The 23,658-nt window shown below is 39.4% G+C and overlaps 1 long non-coding RNA gene across 1 annotated transcript; it reads left to right on the forward strand.

Moving 5' to 3' along the window:
• The first annotated feature begins 20,627 nt into the window (after positions 1–20,627).
• Positions 20,628–22,699, forward strand: LOC118494379. The gene is made up of 2 exons (XR_004896512.1): positions 20,628–21,121; positions 22,328–22,699. It is a non-coding gene; the product is annotated as an uncharacterized LOC118494379 (long non-coding RNA).
• Positions 22,700–23,658: the final 959 nt, after the last annotated feature.

A 23,658-nucleotide genomic window follows, 5' to 3' on the forward strand; every position in this document is an offset into this window, starting at 1 on the left:
TTTTGGAGATCTAGGTGTTACCGCGGCTGATTGCATTACTTGATGTGAAACTCATTTATTTCTTCTCTTTGGGGAATGACGTCGCTCAGAAGTCTAACTCGGAGACGTGACTTTATAGAATGAAAAGGCACAGTGTCACGGCGTACTTCCTGAAGGCCTGGCCCTCACACAGTTTTAAGAGAAAGAATAAAAACAAGTTGCTTTTGGGAAGTGCGTTTTTCGGGTCAGATAAAAGAGAAGAATGTTCATTTTCCATTGTATGTCATTGTAGGGATAAATTAAAGGGGCAAGATAATATATAACTACATCAGAATCAGTGTCATTGAGTGGTGCTGATGCAAAAAGTAATTCATCGCTCAATTACCTCGCTGTATATTCCGAGAATGAGATTCGTCGCGTGGCAAATGGAGGAGGCCTGCTGTCTCTTTTCTTTTCGGAGAACCAACAATCTCGAGTACTAGACAAGGGCAATTACACTTCGCTGCTCGTTCTGACGTCTGTCTCATGTTGAAATGGCATATTAAGGCGAGATAGTAATCATCTCATTTCTGACTCACATAGGAGGTGTTTAATGGTGTAAGGTCACGGTAAAGAGATAGATGGTTATTTCAGTTAATGCTTCCAGCCTGTACTTCAGGGGCATTCTGAGCTCAGTTTGTGTCACTCAACAAGATGAGAAATGGCTGATTGGCTTTGCTCACCATGGAAACCAACCTACACTTGTTCTCTGTGAGTCTTTGCAGATCCTGTTAGAAAAGCAGTGTTTTTTTACATTACGGCTGATAGATGGCGGCAGCTGCTAAAGTCCATCTGTTTGCTGCCACAAATACCTCGATGCCTAATTACACGAACAATGTCGGCAAATGCGCCCTTTTGAGATGTCACCGCCCATCAGTGAACGCCTCTTTTGTGAGTTTCCATCATCGGCAGTGAGGCCTAGATCATTTTTTCGTAGCCCCGTCAAGACTATTTTTGGTGCCGTGACTTCACATCAACACTTCAGCTGAGTCTAATAGCCGCTCGTCAGCTTGTCAGTCGATAAATGGTGCTTGTTGCTGTTGTTTTGACCTGACATTTTCGAAAACCTTTCTTCGGGGTTGTGTGAAAAGATGCCCATCAAAGCTGTTACAACTTCTGCATCAAAAATCATCAAACACACATACAGGAGGATAGTGTCTGTCGGCTGAAAAGAAGATAAGAAAAACATGAGAACTCTGTTTCTGAAAGACAGTTGATTATTTAAAAAAGAAAAACCTGAATGTGGCCGGGTTGGATCAGTGGGTAGAGCAAGTGCACATATACTGAGAGGTTTATACCTCGACGCAGAGATCCAGGGTTCGAATCCGACCTGTGACGATTTCCTGCATGTCTTCCCCCTTTCTCACTTAGCTGTCCTGTCAAATTAAAGGCGGAAAAGCCCCAAAATTGTAATCATTACGTCTGTTTTGTTGCAGTGTTGTGTAAACCTGAACTCTCCATTAGTGCTCCCCTGTGATTATACATTATTAAGGGTCACCAAATACGGTTTCCCCACATACAATCACATCTGCAGATAACATCCCGTCCACCCCACCCCCCTATTGAACGCTTGTCATGCTTTATATTCTCTTGTGGCACACATGTAGTCTACATTCATAAGAGGGCAGATTTACTACTACAAATTCTAAGTTGTTTTTTTTTTAAACAGGCTATGAAGATGCAATATTTACATGTGTGCATGTCCGCAGTAATCACGTCTTAAGTGCATTTGTTATTTACCATTGAAAACTGTCTTGTATGTGATTAGGTAATTAACAGAGAATATTAAAAAGAAATGCCTCATGTTTGGCAAATTATGTAATGGTAATTAAAGTATATCCAGAAGTAGCATATTAATAATGCAGTTACCTCATAAATTATGTCATATTTCTCTGCCTTATAATAGTATAATGATATTGGTGGTATCGCCTACCCCTACCTGCCGCGCCTAGTCACGGTTGCTAAGCAGTGATTGGACAATAGCTCTCGGGGTGAGGGGTTTAGTAAACGGTCAATTAGAAATCATCAAATTCAAGACGACTGCAGCTCTGCGCCTCATACAGACCCCATATCTTGGTTTATGACAAATCTTTATTTATAGCTAAAGCTTACAAATGATGCGGAGCTCTGCAGAGAATAAGTGCATGGCCCGTATTATCCCTGTCACCTCTAAGTGCACTGTAAGCTTTTCCCAGTGGAGTGTTTCTGCTTATCACCCTGCCAAGGAGCTGCTGCCACACGGCAGCTGCCTAATGATGTTGCCCGGGTCGTGATCATTTACTGAAGGGACCTGTCCCCTCAGGAGGGGTCAGGGTGACTTACAGTACCTGAGACGTAACTGTTCCTGGAGGAGGTGACATGTGCCTGAACGCAGCTGCTGACGCCGCCACTCCCACCCATTTGCCACGAGCGATTTCCAACCTCCAACCTCCAACCTGTTTACCAAAAGAGCTTAAAAATCAGCTTTCATGGTCAAGGAAGACAACAGGGTCATCAACACATGAGTGTTTGCAGTGTGTGTGTGTGTGTGTGTGTGTGTGTGTGTGTGTGTGTGTGTGTGTGTGTGTGTCACAGCCTTCATAGCCTGTGTTTAATCTGATCCTTAGTCGCTTCACACAGATGTTCAGAGACATTACGTGACTGGCCTGCTGGGTCCAGAGCTTACTCCCAAACCCCCTAGTGACTGTAGCCAGCTGGGTTTAAATGATGGTACAGTAACAGCACTTATGTACTCATACACACTTATATTGCACACACACACACACACACTGCTGACATAGGGCCTTTTGCTGCTCAGGAAACAAATTGTAGAAATGGAAGAGCTTGTGGGAACAGTATCTCCGACTCCCTTTTAACTCCTAAAAACTGGATACCTCAGGAAATACTACTGGGGCATAAGGAGCTGAGTGCTATATTCTGTGAAGAAAGTGGGATTTAAGAGAGTTTTTTTCTTACAATAATCATTTCAGAGGCATGTCTAAAAGATTTTGAATCGGTTGAGTCATACTGTTTAATACAGTAGGCCATTAGATGGGCGATGCTATCCCGCTTGTTAGCAAAATGATCAAAATGCATGCCCCTTGTTAACCTGCCATCCCAACTCTCCATCCCCTAGTAGCAGAGAGAGTGTACGGGCAGAGGGCTTGTTTAATTGAATATGTTAGTCTAGTCTGCCTGACTCATTAATCCTTTATCTGACTGAGGTTTTTACAATGTAGAATTTATCTGTATTAATAAATCCATGAAACTGTCCATGGTGCTGAAGTAAGTGGACGGATTTGTAATTGCAACTTCTTTTTGCTTCTTTCCTTTTTGAGTCCCGTCTTTCTGTCTGTTTCGTCTTGGATTTACAGGTGTTTTGAGTTCATCTGGCTGATTGGACCTCTTCCCAGGACTGTGGGTGTAGACTGATTGACTGACATGTTCCAGAGTCTCCTGTGAGCTCTGTTGCACCTGATAGGGCAGGACAAATGACAGCTTTATCATTCTTATTGGTAGATGAAATTTGAAAGCTCCTAAAGCGCTGGCCCACCTTTAACCTGAGCAGAGGTCTAATCAGCCAGAATAACTGAAATCACCTGTGCGGGTGTTCAAAAGTTTTGAGATCTGGTCCATCTGGTCTCTCTCTTCACCATGCACCACCCTGGGGACCCTCCAGCTCTTCACTTTTTCATTTTATTTTGCCTTTTCCTTTTACACACACCTCATGATACACTCACCCATACACTTTTTGGACAGTTTGGACAAATTAAATTCTTTAAGTTGATGTGTGGGCTTCCTCTTTTCTTACAAGCAGGAGCCAACTTGTACCAAATGGGGGCTTGTCCCGGATCTGAACCCGAGATGACTCCTGCTTGTAACAGACGCCTTACAAGATAGAGAATATACCAGGGTCCCCCTATTGAATTTGTCCCTTGGAATAATTTGATGTAGCCTATTTGTTACACTTCTATATACTTAGTTATGTGAAAGAACAACACAAGGGAAATGTATTAGAAAGACATGTATTAAGCATATTTGCAAAAATCCAAGAGTTATAGATTTGTTAGATTAGAAAGTAATGTATAAAGCCTTTTGTAACAAAATAAAAATACAATTTCTTTCAGATCATGATGATTTAAATGAATAAATCTGAAAACTATTATCTCCTTATGGTGGTCTTAAAATATTAATGTAGTGCTCTAATTAATATACATGTAGCTAAAAGGGTATCTGCGACTTATGCTTTAGGTTTAATTAGAGTTTGGACCCACACTGGTGTATTAAATTATTCATTGCCCGTTTGGTGTCTGATATTATCCAATTAATATTATCCTATCAACTGCAGCACTTTAGCATCAGTCTTCTTGTTGGTAGATGATTATGTTCTGGTTTGATTCTGTGCTAAACATATACATAGCACACTTGACCAAATATTCAAACAAAAAAGAAAATAAGTAATCAAAACAAAAACAACACAAATGGGAGGCGGACATATTTGTAACCATAACACGATAGACCTCTACTTATATTATCCTGTGTACAGAGAGAATTAAAAAAGAAAATTGAAGAAATAGTTCAGCATTTTGGGATAGATAAACATTTGCTTTCATGCAGACAGATAGATGCGAAGATCAGTAGCTGTCTAATGTTCCTATTTAGCAGTCTAAATAGGACGCTACAGCCAGGAGACGGGTAGCTTAGCTTAGCTTTAGGACTGGAAACAGTTATCCTGGCTCTTTCCAAAGGTTATGGTTTTAGAGGGCCTTACTGTATGTGCCGGACTCTTCCCCAGCCGGGAGCAGTGACTTCCCCCAGTAACCATAAAACATAAAACCACAACTTGTTGTCTTTAGGCTGTTTTATTCCTCTGCGTCAACTCCACGCCGTAGCTACTTCGTCACTCCTACGGCGTCGTGACCCTTTCGGAGTTCTGCGTCGGGGTTGCTTTGCATCGCGGTGCATTTCACCGCCATAACGCTAGGGGGTGATAAGTCTGAGGTTATTTGCGAGGTGTCTGCCAGCCAGTTTATGTTATGTTAGCAAGCAAACTTTAGCACAACTGCCCACAAAGTACTGCTTGCTGGCGAAGTGCTAATTTCAAAACGTTACTGACACTTTACAAACAGATAACCCCGTCATTGTAACCAGGACCCCCTCGAAAACGAGATGCTGCATCTCAAGGGGTTACTCCTATTAAAGACATTTTCAACATATGTCTGAGTTTATTTGCAAAGCTTATGTCAGTGAAATAGCATATTGCTACTCCCCACAGTAGGCTGCTTGAAACACCGACTATCCAGAGTGATAGAGAAAGACAGAGTGGCGACACTCCAATTGGACTCCGTTGTACGCTTTTTGCCGCCTACATCCGGGGTATGCAGTCTCGCATAGTTTTCTTTTTTTTTTTTTTTTTTTTTTATTTAGTAAAGAACATAAGTACAACGCCAGTATGTACAAATATAAATAGCCATTACCAGAGGTGCATATACAAAGACAAATATAAGTAGAAAATATTTTAAAAAGTAGAAAATTAAAGTGCAGTACATATTAAGTCAAATGTATCACCGGTACATGAGAAATTTTTCAAACACTCTTCCAGTCTTAATTGCCTTCTTATTTTTAATGTCTGTTATAGTGTTGCCGTAATGGTGCAGTTCTTGAAGGAAGTGTTCAAAGCTTGGTTTGGAGTCCGCCCATTTCTTCTTGTGAATGTGGAATTTCCCCAATAACAATATTAATTGAACAAAATAAACAACATCATTGTCCAACTCATTGCCTTCAAAACAAATAAAAATATCTTTATCTTTAAATTGAATTGATTGCCCAGTGTTCCGTCTTATAAGATGTTGAACATCTACCCAAAATATTTTAGTATACATACAGTGAAAGAACAAATGACAGATTGTTTCTTCTTAGTCTCGCATAGTTCCAAACAATCCATTCACGGTGTCGGACATCATTCATTTTCATTGGTGGCCGTGGAGTAACTTCTGAGGTAAGTTGATTAAATAGCTACCTCTTTTGAATTGTCAACTGTCTATGTTTTATCAGAGGCCCTTTATGATGCATATACTGATATTTATTTGTATGTGTGCACAGCGTAATTATATATATTTTTATCTTGGTAGCCGACCGATTGCCTGCTAGTTTGTTAGCTCGTTTGTTAGCTTGACTTCGCCAGCTGTGAACGTATCGCTACACCAACAATTACGAAGTTCAGTAGTGAATCTCTGACAACTTTTATTTAGTTAGTTATTGATGTTGGATTACTAGGATCATTAAAGTTGATTAAGGACGGATTTTATTTAGGTTTTATCTGCTGAACCTGACGGTGTTAGCTAGTCAGCTGAGTACTGTGTGTCTAGAAATAAGGTTGCGTTTGTTTAATTAGACCCTTGAAAGGGCTGTTGGATTACATGTATGAATACAAATTATTCCACACAAAAAAATATCAGTAAGTGACATGACATAAGTTTAAATATGAAAAAGTATTAAGGCAAATTTCACAGTTGTGTTTTTTTTTGTTTTTTTTACTGTTGATTTATTTAACGTGTTCCACTGTTTAAGTTCAATAATTGCAACATCTTTCCAGAAGTCAGCGAGTAATCGTGTTAAATTATCGTAATATTCAATATTGACCGAAATAATTATGATTATATTTCTTTCCATATTCGAGCAGCCCTAGCTGGTGCTGGCGACGGCTGCTGAAATATGAGGCGAGTGGAGGCTGCAGACGGTGTGCCGGGGATGGAGAGGCCAAAGACATCCATGGCAACCAGTAAGGTGTTTGGCAGTGGACTAAATGTTATGACCTTAGTTGAGGAAGTCTGCTGGGTTGAAATTGCCTTCTTAGTCTGACTCTTGCTGCCAAGGTACCCCTTATCACGGTTGTTTACCTTCCTCTCAGCCCTGATGCACTTTGATTGTCATCACATGTTTATATTTGACAGTGTCAGTATTTCTGTTTTAGTCTGTGCACTTTGCTTGGATCCTTAACCTCAGCCTGATATATGTGGAGGATTTTTTTTGTTAATTAATCACTTATACTATTCCCCCCTGTTCCTTCACTTTGTTCTTGTTTTTCAAGTAAGATACACAACACACCTGTTCACACATTTGTTGTTCTTTTTCCACTCATGACTAACTTTGTTTTATTTATTGATACCTCTGGCTCTACTTTGTTGCTCTTATTTATGCTATTTCCCACTGTTTTTTTTATTCCACAAACCTCAGCCTGATATATGTGGAGAGGATTTATTTTATTAAACACTCAGCATCACAAACACTAACCCTAAACTCCTGGCTCCAGCTTTACATGCTGCGTCCTCCTTTGCAGCGTGCGGATGTTAGACAGTATAATCTGCATTTGCTGAAGGGTTTTATAACCAGTGGTGCCAGCGGTAAATCTTATTTGGTATTGTTTTTTTTTTTTTAATTGTCTCCTTTCTCCACTGTATTCCTTTTTTCTGTACTTGTTCTTGTTGTGTCACTCATTGTTTAATAAAAAAAATACATTTCATTTATTCATCCAAGTGTAATGAGTTGTTATTCTTTAATATATGTGATACTTTGTGTATGGCTTAGTCTTAAAATGATCATGGTTGTGTGGTCAACTCCTGCCTCATCAGAAGAAGTGGGCTGGACACTAAATGCTGAATGGACTGTTGCTACTCTGCTTTCTCAATCGCTCTGACCACGGGTAAGTGAATCGGAATTACAAGCAAAATCAAGGAAAATACAATAGTCCAGATGTGCAAAAAAGAACATCTTGAATCATCTTTGATTTAAAAAAAAAAAAAAAAAAAAAAAGATGTAGTAAGGTTAAGGTTAACCCTTGTGTTGTCCTTCGGGTCCCCGGGACTTAGTTTATTTTTCACGTTTTTTGCATTGGCCTGGGGTTGAGCTTCGGGTCCCCCGGTGGCCCTCGCATACTATGTGATGTCATTTAACGTGAACTGGCACGGGGGGGGGGGTCCAGAACGAACGCGTTTGGACAGGCTAATACAAAATGTAAATAAACTAAACAAGCCCCCGTGACACGAAGGACAATACAAGACAGTAGCCTAGTGCTACTCATGCTAACACGGACGTGAAGCTTTCCCTCCAAAACTTAAAAACGTATCTATACATAGCTTTCAGTTGTCACCCTACCACTCCAAATATAAAACTGGCATTTACAAATATGCAATAACAATCAAACAAGTACATGGGTATGTGTTTTTATTTATATTTACCATTCAATATAGCAATCGCTGCTGTCAGTCCCATAGTAGAACATGACAGCGCTGCGTGTGTTTGGAACTATACAGGCTTACATGAACCACGTGACCACCCCGCTAGTGAGATCAACGAGTGTCGCAACTCTTACTATCTCTATGGCTCTGCGACTATCAACACACAGGACGAGTTGACCAATCACAGTCCTTGCGGTCTGCGTAGCCTCGACGCAAAGTTATACATTTTTGGAGGTGCGCGTCGAGCTACGGCGGAGGGCTCGGAGAGGGGTTCGCGTCGATGCAGAGGGGTCTGCGGGGGGGGGAACACCATCGATTCGACGCATAAAACAGCCTTTTATGTCGTTAACCTTTACCTGAACTTTTTTTCTGTTTTAGTGGCAGCAGATGTTGAAAACAGGAACATTGCATTCAAGCTGTCTTAGTAAATGTCTTGTTGTTTTCATTTAAAATTTCAAAAATGCTTTTCATTTGTTCTTGAGTGTTAGCCGTGTCACCAACAAGATATACTCAGTTGCATTTTGATTGTGTTTTTCCACTTGTCCTAATATTTTGCACACAGTGAACAAATATTAAAGACACTTTTCAACGAAGCCTAATGCAATGACAGTAATTCAGGGCAACAACCAGAAAAAACCGGTGAATTATTACAACCCCGAAGGTTTCTATCGGAGGTATTAACAGAAAGCCCAGAAGAGTCTGTTTAGACTTGGCCCCTACAAACAGAAATAGGTCTCCAGCCTCATTAGTGCTTGTTTTAAAATGTCTTCCTGAGCCATGTACTATCCACAAGAATGCATTTTAAGAGATTAGTTTGCACCTTTGGGTCATTTTAAACCAAATAACTGATCACAATTATGTTTCCCTAATTATGATTATTTCATGATTACATTACAGAGCTCTCTTGGCACAGCAAACACAACACGGTCTCCAGGTTATTGAGGGAGTAAGGTGACAGTGTCACTGAAAGCAATTAAAAAGCTATCAGAGGGTGCTGAAAAGAAAACATTTCCTATTAGATTGCAAAGTTAACTACTGGCCTGAGCCAAATGTGGCCACAGGAGCACTAAGACGTTATTACTCCCTGCAGGCGCTGTGCTGTTATTCCTCCATGGTGTTAGATGCTAAAGTGGGCTCAGTAATGACCACTAAGAGCACTTCGCACCGCTGTTCCAAGAAATAGCACATCAGGAGCGGTTGTCTCTACTCGACTTGTCATTGTTCACATGAACCCTTAAGGGCATCTGGTAAATTTGAAATGTATTATTATTCTACAGTGTAGGGATGCAGGGGCGTCTGCGGTATGGGGTAAAGGTGGGATTGTCTCTCCCAGGAGGCTGTTTGATCAACCTAAGTCCCTTCAGAATAATTAACTAACTATAAAGTTCTCGTAGTTTGTACTAATTACCTCCGCCAAGCAGGTTCTGTTTTTGGGTCGTTTGTTTAACCCTCTGAGGTCTAAGGGCATTTTCACATATCTTCTTAAATTCACCTTTTAAGGTATTTGTATATAACTGATGCCCATGTGTTTCACATCAAAATGTTCATAACAAACTCAGCTTTTCATATAATGAGCATGTTGTGGATAAACTAGATTCTCTGTCAAGTTAAGTAAGTAATTCCACTTAATTCCTACATGATGTTTAACAGTATATTGCATGTACGTATATCATGTATATCATGTCATTCTGATTTGTTAAAGTGCTCACATTATGCTAATTTTCAGGTTCATAATTGTATTTAGAGGTTATATCAGAATAGGTTTACATGGTTTAATTTTCAAAAAACAACATATTTTTGTTGTACTGCACATTGCTGCAGCTCCTAGTTTCACCCTGTGTGTTGAGCTCTCTGTTTTAGAGTGAGACATCTCACTTCTATTCCATCTTTGTTGGGAGTCACACATGCCCAGTAGCTAGGTAATGACTACTAGCCAGTCAGAAGCAGAGTATGAGGGAGTGCCATGCTAGCAGCTAGGCGAGCATTATGTGTTACAAAGTGACACACGTTCGTCACGGAAGTAAAGGCTGGACTACAATAGAGCTGTTTGGAGCAGTTTGTGAACAGTGTTTTCTGTTGGAGATGGTAAGTGTCTTTGGGGTGGACTTTATTGTGTTACATATCTTTTTGTGCATGTTATATGTTTACAAAGTGAAAAAGCCCAAAGGAAAGTGAAAAAGCCAAAAGGCATAATATGAGCACTTTAAGTCAATACCAGTTTAAGTGCTATTAAGTGCTGTAGGCCTATTGTCATTATGTGACTGTGAGTTGTGTGTATGTGATGTTTGTATTGCCATAACTGTATGCAGCCTATATTTCTATACAAAGTCAAAATTCAATAAGAATATCTCCAACTATAATATACTTAGTAGAGTTGAGCCGGCTACTCGGCTGAAACGAGTATCTGGTACGGATAAAGCACTTTTGCCGAGTACGAGTATTATACGAGTAATACGAGTCAATATCTGTGCTCGGATTGAATAAAAAATCCTCATTGGGTAGCTGACTGTGTCTGCGTTCTGTGATAGGCTAGTCGTCACAGCGCCCCTCCCAAACACACATACAGATGTATTGTGTTGCTGTGTCCCGCTCTGCTCACTCACACAGAACAGCTCTCTCTCTCTCTGTGTTTCTCCCTCAGTCACTCAGGTTCGCGGGTCTTTTCCGTTAACGTTTAGGGTTTCTTCAGCTTCAGGTTTGTTTTTTACTTCGGTTTGTAGTACTTACTTATTAACCAGTAGAGTTCTGGTAAACGTGGGGTTTGTTCAGACGTGGTGCTTGGTAGAATGCGACTCGTGTTGCGTCTCTGCCGGTCAGAGATTTTTTTTCTTTTTTAAACTGAGTGTCTGACACTTTCTTGCTGTATTTCATAAAAAAAATAAAGCCCCGCCCATTTCAAGACAACTCAACCCACTTCCGGGTTAAATCCCGTCCACTTTGGGTTAGGCCCCGCCCAGTCCGAGTACAGATACAGATACAGATAATTCATATGGTTAACAGATACAGATACAGATACAGATACAGATAATGCTGTACTCGCTCATTCCTAATACTTAGCCACAAACAAATGTTCAAACTCAAACTGAACTCGTTCAAAAGTTCCTCAGAACTGCTCCAAAATAAAGTGTATCCCAGATAAAAACAAACCCCACAATGTCATTGTCAAGCAGCATTGCCTTTAAGGCAGTGACATGTGCTCTCTATGGGGACACGAGCAGCCTGGATGAGTGTGCGCAGAAGTTGTCAACCATCCAGATAAATCGTCTCAGAGCTCCATGCTGCTTATACCACCCAGAAGGATCTGGCCCGGAGGTTCGTCAAGGACAGCCAGAGGCAGATTCAAAACTGGCCCTCAGCCCTGTTTTTCCCAAAGGTGGTTGTCTTCTGTGGCTTCACTTCTGTTCCTCTCTCTCTCTCTCTGTATGATGTGCGTGCCCATGTGGTGTAGCTGCAAGTAGGGCAGAGATAGTCTGTCATGCGTTTCCGCCTATCTGGACTTGGTTTAAACAGAGCGGAAAGTGAAAGCGTTGCTCAGAGTGGGCTGTGCAGCTCTGGCCACCAATGGCATAGAGGGGGGGAATGGGACGGCGCACCTGGAGTTAATAAAAAAAGTTTAACGCTCATACGCAACATGAAGGGTCCTGCAAGACCACAGCCTGTCACAGCCACTTAGAGGCTACATTTGTCACGAGCAAAGGCAGGCAGCGTTGTCTGTTGGAGAGTCCTTTGCTGCACCAGTTTGTATCAATCAGCTTGTCCTGACAGCAGCAAAAGACAGGACGACAAACAAATGCCAACTGTCCCTGCCTGCCTTTCAAAAAAAGTGCACGTGTTATCAGCAGTCATCAAAGATAGGTACAGTTTGCCATCTACTTTCTTATCAAGTGTTTCTTTCCAAAAACATATCTGTCTGGGAATTATTTTAATACCTAAAATACATCAGAATCTGATGCAAAGATGGAAGCCTATTTGTTACTTTAATGAAATGCCTAACATAGACTCAGAACTCCATAGTAACCCCATTTCCTGTGCAGTAATCTTTAGTAGTAATCGTATTGTTTAAGTAGGTTTTTAAAGAGCAATAAAGCATCACTTTTACATCTGTAACAATGTCTTGTGAGTGTTCTTGGAATCTGCGTTATAGCCTACTGCTATGTAATGCATTTCTCAGACAAAGACACAAAACAAAATGCAGAGCCTGGCACTGCTTAGCTGCATATCTTTGTGTTATGTGGAATAAACCATAATACAATTAAGATGACAATCTTCCAAAATGATAAATGCTGATGCTCCTGCTCCATTGCTTTATCCATTTATCTTTCTTTGTAAATTACACATTTTTTTTGCTTTGATATTCTCACCCCTCTCCATCAAATCAGGACACAGGGGCAATTCATACTGTTTAGTTTTATTCCTACATTGTATTTGGGTTGTGCTTTCACCACCCAGCTACGTCTGATAAAAAATCAGATGACCAAATTAAATACAATGCATACTATATTAGTAATATATAAATATATATATATATATATAAATATAATATTACAACATGCTGATGTTTATGCAGAAAACTTAAATCCATTTTATTTCCATGCTTAAATCATATTAAATCCTTTCCCCTTCACTAGGCCCTTAGTTACTGTTGCTACACCTGTCAGGCATTCCCTTCTAGCTCAACACAGAACGCAGTTCACCATGACAACGGTGGTAGATTTAACCATGGATTTAACACTGAAAATGTGTAGTAATCTTTACACATTGGTCTTTGATTTCACACAGAAGTGAACAAAAGCTTTTGGAAATGAGAAGCCACTTTTTCACACTATTCATCCTGCACATACACTTATTCTTACTACTCTTATAATGTTACCACACTGCACATAGTTGTACTGAATGAATGAACCACATAGACACATATGTGTCTATATGGTTCATTCAGTATATCCATATTTATTCTGTTTTTCTTATTATATATTGTGCTAATACACTGCATATATCTATACTATTCTTACTACTAGTATAATGTCACTGCTACTACATTGCACATATCTGTACATGCTGTTCATACACTGTTCATATTACATAGCCATATTTATTCTGCTCTTATAACACTGCAATACAGCCTATGCACCACCTGTCTATAATTGAATATCACTCTTCTGCTTTTTTTGCACTTCTGGTTGGACGCAAACTCCATTTCATGTTCTTTGTACTTGTACTCTGCACAATGACAATAAAGTTGAATCTAATCTAAGCTTTTGTTGTGAAGCCGTGTTCTGTCATTGTCGGCTGAATGGACAAATGTTGCTCGCATATTTTATCAGCTTTAATGCTCAAATTCAAAACTCTAAATGAATGCACAGAGCCCGGGAGGTGTCATTGAGAGGGAAAACCTGGATTATTCAGTGACATGTGAACATAATTGGTAGGATTTACATCCACTGCATTACAGACTAAATTACAGAGCACAGTGAAAGAGGCTAAACTCAATAAGGCAACATGAAAGGTGGAACAGGGTGGCCTGCTGTGCCTGGTAACGGTTGCTCAATTCCCTAATTTAATTTTTAACTAGGTTTAGCTGTTCTTGAACATAACTATGTTTATTTATAGGCCTACATTTGCCATGTTTTATAGTTTGACTCCAGTCAGTGTGGATGGGAAATAGAAGGGTGCTGAGAAACCTATAACTACAAATACAATTTATGACTTCTTAAAATGAATGTGGAACAAACACAATTTTAGATTATTTTTTTTTAAGCAGGTATCAGAATGCACCTTAACTTCCTTATTCACATAGGTACTGTACAACCAACCTGAGCAACTGAGACTTATTTTTGGTTTATAGTAAATGACATGTCCACATTATACTGGTGTGGAAGACCCCCCCCCCCCCCATCTTTTAATATTTACACACATGCACACACAGACAGCTTCCTGTTACCCATGCGGAAACAAGCTTGCCATCTTTAATTTCAAAACTGCTTATCAAAAATTGTATTTAAATTACCCCAAGCCCACTCATGATGCACATGTGCAGATAGACAAATACACACCAGCTCTCCCTCTCTGTAATTCATCCCCCCCCCCCTCTTACTTCTGTCAACGGCGTCTGATATCGGAATGAATCTGAAAAGTTGCTATTCTTTGCCAATTAGCATGCAGGAGAGACACCATCTTTTTTGCATGTGAATAAACAGTTATTAAAATTATCGTGATGAAACACTAAACATTCACACTGATTGACACTTTCTAAACCCATTTTAAAGAGCAGATATTTGAATAACCCAGTGTTTATTTTGTACCTCATGACAATAGGTACTTTAGGCAGCCGGGTGACGGACTGAACAGCGATAACCTTAAACTGGATGACCCGGGTTCAACTACTCATGTTGGCAACTATCAGTCCTGCTGCTGAAGCACTGCATGTTTGAGCAAAACACCAGCTTCAGCATGTTGTACAGAATCACCATTTTCATCCTTTGTTAGCGCGAGTGTGCTCTTACAGCCAGTGGTGGAGGAAGTATTCACATGTTTTACTCACACTATAAAAATAGTCTATTACAGGTAAAATGTCTGCATTTGAAAATGTTACTTAAGTTAAAATATTTGAGTATAATCAAGTTTTAAACGTAAAAGTACTCAATGTAGTAATATATAATACATAACTTAGTTATATATTTTATGATTAGATTATTATACTCATGCATCAATGGGGAAGCCCGATTTTACTGTTGCAGTTCAGGTGGAGCGAATTTTTGACTGTTTTGGATAGGACTGCAACTAATGATTATTTTTTATTGTAGATTAATGTGCTGATTATTTTCTCCATTAATTGATTGATTGGCTTGTAAAAAAAAAGTAGCAGGAAAAGAAAATACTCAAGCAAAGTTCAAGTACCTTCAATTTGTACTTAAGTTCAGTACTTAAGTAAATGTAGTTAGTTACATTCCAACACTGTTTACGGCCAGTTATCTTTAAACATTTAGGATAACTGAAGAAAATAAAAAGCTAAACCTGTTATGACTTATATATATATATATATATATATATATATATATATATATATATATATATATATATATATACACTATATATACGTAGTCGGGGGTGCCTGGTTAGCTCACCTGGTAGGGCGCGCACCCACATGCAGAGGCTCAGTCCTCGACACAGAGGCTGTGGGTTTGGTTCCGACCTGCGGGCCTTTGCTGCATGTCATTCCCTCTCTCTCCCCTTTCAAGTCTGAGCTATCCTATCAACAATGAAGGCTTAAAAATGCTACACAAAAAAAGAATGAAATTAGATATGTCTATATTCCCTTTTTACCTAAACTTGCTACTTCTACATTGCTATTTCTGAAGCTCATCAATAAATACCATGTCGACGTGATGCCCTGTATTCAAATTCAAACCGATCCTCATTACTCGCCAAAACCAAACCAAGTTAAATTAATAGTGTGCACACACCAACCAGAGATTCTTCACTTAATCACAGCATTTAATAAATGCATTTACTGAATTGGAAAGCATCTATAAATAATTGATCAACAGTTATGAATAAAAACAAGACGAAAGAAGAACAAGAAGATGATGCAGTGTGATTGCTGGGGCATGATGGTTTTTGCATGAAAAGCTGCAAATAGAGGAGCATCTGACACGGAATGAGCTGTAGGATTGGTGTTAATTCAGGTGAAAGAAAGGAAGAGTAAACAAAAATAAGTTGATGTGTAAACAGTGAAAGGAGTTGAAGTGTCAGTTGAAATTGTAAGCAAAGAGTTTAAGTAACTATATATAAGTGTGGTGAACCTTGTTGTAAATGGGTATCCAAAACCTTTGGCGTCTGTTAATCAACTTGCTACCTGCAGCTTTACTTTGTTAAACTTTTGCCTCATTTCAATTGCATTGTTCGGCTGGACTCGACTCAGCCTTAACTCACTTTTAGCACCAGGTGTTTTCCTATGTTTTGTTTTTCCTCTGCAGATAGTCTAGGTGGGATTCTTAGCTGATCACTGATAGACTTTAACGCAACACTCGCTGGATCCTTTCATCGGTAATGATGTCTGCACTTGTACACCGTAGTATACGATAATTGTGGTCGCTATTAATGGTAGCTTGGCTATTGCAAGCGATGATTCTAGTGACGGATCTCTTTGACCAACCAGTGGTCTGAACTGTTTGAACTTGGCCTTCACCTCAGTTCGCTTGGAACCTCGACCAAGGTGGACTAGGAACCAGGTAACAGGTACTATCCACAACTTTTGCTGATGGAAAACCAAAAAAGAGTAAATCAAGTTGAGTAGAGCCGTGCAAACACTCCCGAGGAAGTAACAAGCATTTTCTGGGTGAAAGTATTGTGAACTCCGCTCTCCGGCCTGAAAGCGCTGTGTTTTATGTTGACACCACATTGTGCTATTTCATTTTGAGATTATTTTGTGTTTTGGCATGGCCGGCCAAGTGGCACTATACACATGATATTGGAAGGGGGATTTAATTCTTGCATGTTTTGTTGTGCATGATCAAAAAACATCCCACCTTCTGCTTTCTTCACAAATCTCACCCTGTATATATGTGTGGGTTGATCACTACAAGTGACTCCTTTATCATGGGAATTGTTGGCTTGTACATATTTTGAACTGAAGCTTAGTGAGTTTTCTGAGTGAAGTGGAAATTTTTCAAATTTTCTCTGCACAGCTCCCGAGCTGGGAAACTGCTCCTCATATATCAGACGACAAAGACAAACAGCTGGTGACGCTTTTGTCTGGTTTTAGACATCGACTTGTCAAAAAACTGAGGAAGTGTTGATGATGGAAAGACTTGAAGCAGCAGCCCTGGTAAACTGCCCGGCTTTCCGTCAAACATAAAGTCCCTTCCAATATGTCTGCTACTCTGAATTTTGAAATTCAGACATCAGTATGCCTGTGGGACACAAACACGATGATAACTGCAGTGTCAAACACTAGAGTGTCTGGTCTGTGGTCTCAGCCAGTGATAATGAAGTGTTATTAGCTTGGCTTACATGCGCTCTCTAACCGCCGACATACGCCGCTCTCTAACTGAAATCCTTAACAACGCAGGATCAGAAGGCCTCAATGTTGGCATGTCATGTGAATAATGACTCATTGGCAACATTCGTGCCATGACACTTCTGTGATCATGGCAGGATACTGCACTCTCCCTCCCTCTCAGTTGTTACGGGAGATTGCTATAGTGTGACTTCTGTATCCACTTCACTAATGTTGGATTGTGTGCTTCAGCAGGAATTACATTAGGGCCACTGCACATTCTGTGGCATTTTTCACCGGCACAAATGAATCTATGAGCTGTGAAATCATTCAAGGGGTGTAATGATAAGCTATCACAGGTCTGTTCTAGCTTTTGTAGCAATAAAACACACTGATAGAGTTAACACAGTGAATATGCTGACAGTTTGAAATCTAAAAAGCTGCAATAGCAGTGTTAGGATGCTTTGCACTTCCTTTTATCCTCCTCATTCATCTTAAAGCATATTTCTTCGAAGCCAGTGGACACTTTTATTAAACCCCAAAAGCACCCAAAGGATGCCCATGCTCAGTCTGTAATGAATAACGGATATTTAATTTTACATTTATGCTGACAACTTTCTATATTTATTTGGCACAATAATGGCATGTGGGCAGCTATTGGGAAAGTATTCACAAAGCAATTATTCTTTTAAATCATTTTAATTTACAGATTATTACCTGCAAGTTGCAGCAACTCATTACAAAATAAGCAGCTTTGGAAGTTGTAGGGGTTGACTGATACTGCAGATGAATCTGAGATAGCAAAGTGGTTGAAATGTAACAAAATACATTCATGGAAGTACTGAAGAACTGGAACTTTACTTGAGTATTTTAAACGTTATAAATGTTGCCACAAACGTAATGTAAGAACACTTAAGTGTATTTACATTTCAGTTATTAACCTCAATACAAAACTGTATCCCTGACACTAGATTGCACCCAAGGCCAAAGATTGTAGTCCTGTATGGCATGTGTGGACTACAAAGATAAAAGACAAGATACAATGTACGAGACAAAGGGAAACATAAGTTTAAAAGTACAGCCAATAGCATACTTCATAACAATGATATGAAAAACATTAGGGAACTGCTGTCACACCAAAAAAAGGAGTTTATCAAACTAAAATAAAACAATCAGGAGGTTTGTGTGTAAACCTGCATACCTACATAATATAGGCTGTCCGTTTCTGTTTAAAATTACAAAAGTGGTTTAAAATGCATGTTTTTTTGGGTATAGATCCTGTGTCTAATTCAGTGTTTTGTTTTACAATGGTCCACAGATATATCAGTCATGTACTAGATAAGGTAAGATAGAACTTTATTTATCTTAAGGGAAATTGTTGTGCAGCAGTTGCAGTACAAAGTAGGAGAGTGCAAATATAAAGAGCGCAAATATAAAATATCAATAAACATCCATCCATCCATCCATCCATCCATTAGCTATACCTTCTTATATAGACAATGCCAAGATATACAAGGTTAACGGTAAGGATCATAAGTTAGTTATATCTCAAGTTGCTTCTTGGTTAGTTCCTGGCATACCTGGAGTTTAAAAAAAAAAAAAAAAAAAAAAAATATATATATATATATAATGTTTATAACAATATAAACTGCCACCAACCAAATACAATCAACACCAACATTTTTTTAGTGCAAAACCCAAAACCCAAAGCTACAAAACTCAGCTTTGACATTGTGTCCATCCCTCTTTTGAACAACATAAGTATTTTTCCAATAATGTCACCTCACAGTATGATTTCCCTATGGGTGCTTAGGAGCTCAGGCACCTTTATCTTTGATTAAAAGTTTTGAGCAGTGCAATCTTTGGCAGAGATTGCCTTACAGTGAAACATTTGTCAACATTGAGTCAGATATAATTAGAAGGAAAAGATGGTTAAACAGGGTCAAAATTGCAAATGGTACCAATTTGGATGCCATGATTCGCCTCTCCTCTGGCAGTGTCTCTCATCCAGAGCTTCTCTCTGTGACTTATGTGACTGATACCCCAGGTGATTCATAAGCCTGTTGCCGAGCACTGTATCGCCTACCCATCATTCTTTTCACATGTCCCTCCCTCTTCTCCTCCTCCTTCCCTCCCCCGTGCTTTATAGGTGGCTCATTGCTGTCACCACACACTGTCTGTGGGGGAAACTGACTGCCACGCAGGTCTCTGGTATCTCAGCGCCCATCTGTCATCAGCAGTCCAGCTCGGTTCCACACACTGTGTCCAGGGAACATCAGGCGTGGGCTGGCAGCGCCGACGGGTGCCTTGATGACTTCAGTGTACGCTCACAGTTACAGAACATTGGATTTGTGTCAAGTCCGGCAGCAGGTTTTAGCAGATATCAGCTGTAATCTTTGTGTGTCCGTGTGGAGTCACTGTTTGTGGGTTTTATCAGCCTCAGCAGTTATCATGTACTGCATGATAGGATGTGACTGCAGGCCTCCAGTCACATGACATAAATATGATGGATGCATGACACAATGACTACTGTACAGTGTCTAGACAGTACTTTTAGGAATTATTAGGGATGTTAATTATTTAAATAAAGCTAATCCTGGCAACATTATTTTTCTTATTGCTGTACATCAAAGTCTTGACATCAAAAAATGGACATTTAGCCTATTCTAAAAAAGGAGCTGCAGTCATCATCAGAGTTGTTTCTCATGTATATTTTACATTTAGCTGTGGTTAAAGGTAACTTAAAAACAACTTTAAGGTACTTGTACGTTACCTAATTTTCCAATTTTGTCTACTTTATACTTATTTTTAACTACTGTTTAGAGACAAGTATTGCACTTTTGCCCCACTATATTTATTTGGTAGTATATGGTTACTTGTTGCTGAATACAGCAACACATGATCAGCTTATAAAATACATTATAATTAAACCCAACAATATACAAATTGAATTAAAATTGAATTAAAATTAGCTCTATTATGCCAGGTATAACATTAAAAAAGGCATTTTATGTAAATGCATACATAATTAGAATAATCCAATAATCTACCCATATACATATTAAGTACATTTTGCTGACAATATGTATGTACTTCAAAGCTAAATTTGTAATTTGACTTGTAATTAAGTATTTTTGGAGAAGATAATGGGACAAGTGCTGCCACCTGCTGGAAGCAGGTAGTGTGGTAGTGTGGTTATAGTGGTAGGCTACTGAGTAACTTAGAAATTAATATAATTTTTGGTAAATGCATGACATAAAACATCCTCGGTTGCTGCTGTTATTTGTCATTATTTACAATTCAAAGTGAGTGCCTAATGTGCCTTTAGTGTGGGAGAACAACAATGCGCATGCTCAAAGCTGCCAGCTGCAATCTGATTGGCTGTTTGCCAGTGTTGTCGTTGTTTGCTGATAGACCGCTTATTTTTTTTGTTTTTTTAAAGATGATAGTAACTGTGGTCACAATGAACGATGTGGATCATCTTCTACAGCACACATTTTAAAGTCTGTCTTTTTCTAGAAAAACTAAAAGATTAGCTAAACATCTCGGTGCCCACCAGCCGCGGGATATTGTTATAAACCCAACCTCTGATAAAAAATCAGATTGAACGTGAAGTGGTTCTCCAGGTCAAAATGGTTAACTGCTAGCTAGCTTGTCAGAGAAGACGCTTCTTATTTTGCTTCCCGTGTGTGTTATGGTTAAGAATAGGCTTTTAGGACCTCAAGCATCTTTCTGAGATCATTAAAAAACCCCAAAAGCAGCAGGATAACGCCGTAAAGTTGGATTTGCTCGGCAGAACATTCTTGGCTAACGTTAACGCTAGCTACCTAAACTGACAGCGTTTAAACTGGGGATTGAGCAATTCAACAGCACGCTGAGGAGAACACAGGTATGTGAAATGTGAAAAAGCGCATTATGTCAAATTATAAAATGTTATGGTTATTTGCGTCTGTCCAAAGTTGTTGTTGCCCCACCATTTTCAGCAGAAATTTCACTGCTGTTCAGAGTCACATTTTGCACTTTTTACACCACTGGGGTGACAGTATATAGCTAGCTACTAATTGCTGAATACAAAAACACATAATCATTTTATAAAATATGATGCATTAGAGATTAAACTAACCAACAGTAGAATTAAACTAACCAACAGTAGGTAGTAGTAGACAATGTTTGTGTACTTAAAGCTAATTTTGGATCTGAATGCCTTCTTTACCGCTGATATTTAGGGTACTACTACTACTGTACAGTAGGTTTCTCAATTATTATATTATAGCTGTGCTTGGGGACCTGGAGATACCAACAGCCTAAATATTTGTATTTATGATATTTAAAGGTCCAATATGTAATATATTTCAATATTTTTTTTAATTTGTTTGTGCATAGTCCATATTACATTAAAAAAAAATATTTCCTTAGTTGGTGTATTAACAGTGGTTTATGGGCATTTATTTTGTCAGCTTCATCACAGCTGAGTTTGTGGCAAATAGATGGGTTACCAGTTTGAAAAACGTTTGTATGTATTAATAAGGTCAGGGAAAAGGAAGGAAGTTGGTTGATTTTGTAATTGTTGTGTACTTTTACACATACAGTGGTGAGGTCTGTGGGATATATGTACAGCCAATGTCAACTAAATGCAAGGGTTAATGAGAAAGTAAGTCTTAAGCCACTGAGTGTCATGCTTCTGTACTGAGTAAATTAACCTCAAAGACACATTTTAGGACCGTCTCAGTTTATGGCAAGACATAGTGTGTATCCCTGTTTCCCTACAGTAAGTGCTGAACATGTGATTCTATCAAAGTCCCATTTCCAGTGGTTTCAGCCTTTTTAAATCACTCGCTAACCCAGATTTGGTCTCCACTGAATTCCAACCCAGATCTGGTGTCTTGGCTAACCACAGCTGAATGGGTGATTTATCAGTTCTTGAAGTGGTGGGAACCTAAATGATTCATTGCTCAACTCATTTTCCCTTTTTACTCAAATCGTATTAATGTCACTGTTTGTGTCACTGTCACTGCTGCTGTCTCGGTTGCTGACTCTTCTACTCTCTTTTCCTCTCTTTTTGTCCCTTTTGCTTTATGTCTCTTTCCCTTCAGAGGTCATGCCAGGGAGGTGTCATTTAAAGTTTGATGAGTAATCCTAATGTATGCTCACGTTCTGGAAAGCCTCATGTAATCTCTATGAGCACTTATGACTGATCAGAAGCTGGAGGTAGGCTATGTGACGTTTACTCCTTCACATTACTGACACACGTCAATCCTAGCATGTATTCATGGTGGCATGGATGAGAACATGCACTCACACAAACACACATGCACAAGATAGTGTCAAACTGATTTAATGCACAGGCCGAAGCTTTGCAAATGCAAGTTATTGCTTATGCACTCTTCCGTAAAGAATGTGCCCGATGAATAAAACATTTGCGAATAAACACAAATAGTGATTTAAATATAACTCTATGAATACGCTATAGATTGTTCTTGAGATTTTGTCCCCTTCCTTTCCCTTTACCCATTATTCCGTAATCACTGACGTTGGCATATTTCTCAATCTCTTTTTTCATTTCACCCGTTTACTATCTGCAAAAAAATGGATTGGGCCATCATGCATTCAGGAAACGCAGCCTGGGGCTATAAATTGGTCAAATGCAAACAAGTGGGATCCGCTGATCCTAAATGTGAGTCACTAAGTCGAGAATTTTGGGCCTTGAAATGCCTGACAGCTTAAATCACTGTCACTCTGAGCAATGGTGCAGAGATAAACAGGAAGGGAGGGAGATGGAAAGAGAAGGAAACAGAGAAAGAAATAATGAGTTTTTCTGTTGTAGTCTATCTGACGGGCCACAAAGGCCACAGTAAATATGAACAGCATTTAAATGTAAGCCTGTCATCTGTGGCTCTATGCCAGATGACCACAGTTTGGCTTCATGCCTTTTTCATGAGCCCCCAGTTGATAGAAATTCATAATCCTGATCTGCATTCTCTGATCAAAAGCTCTCCTGAAATGTGCAAACAGATTGCCACCCTGTCTGAAACAGAGATGTTTCACTGTAAATAGTGCGGGTAAAACCACTGCGGGACACAGGCCCTCTTTCTGTATGAAAATGATACTTGAAAGGCGAGATAAAATATTCACCAGAGAGAAATATGGGGAGATAGCGCATAGCCTTGAGCAATGTGGGTTCCTGCTGCGAGGTGCAGGGAGAGAGAAAGAGATAGAGAAAGATAGGGAGAAATTCTGAATAATGGAAAGTGAGAGGGAATGTAAAAAGAGAGTTATAGAGGAGCAGATAAAGAAAGAGTGACCAGTAGGCACTTAACACCTCAAAACTGTAAATCGGACTCTGTGCCATTTTCAATTTTGCTTTGCCTGGAAAGGTCACATCTGCTCAAAAAAATGTTATAAAGCTCAGAAAAAGAGTCTTAACAC

The sequence above is a fragment of the Sander lucioperca genome, chromosome 23, assembly GCF_008315115.2.
Source record: "Sander lucioperca isolate FBNREF2018 chromosome 23, SLUC_FBN_1.2, whole genome shotgun sequence".
In the NCBI taxonomy this organism is placed as follows: domain Eukaryota; kingdom Metazoa; phylum Chordata; class Actinopteri; order Perciformes; family Percidae; genus Sander; species Sander lucioperca.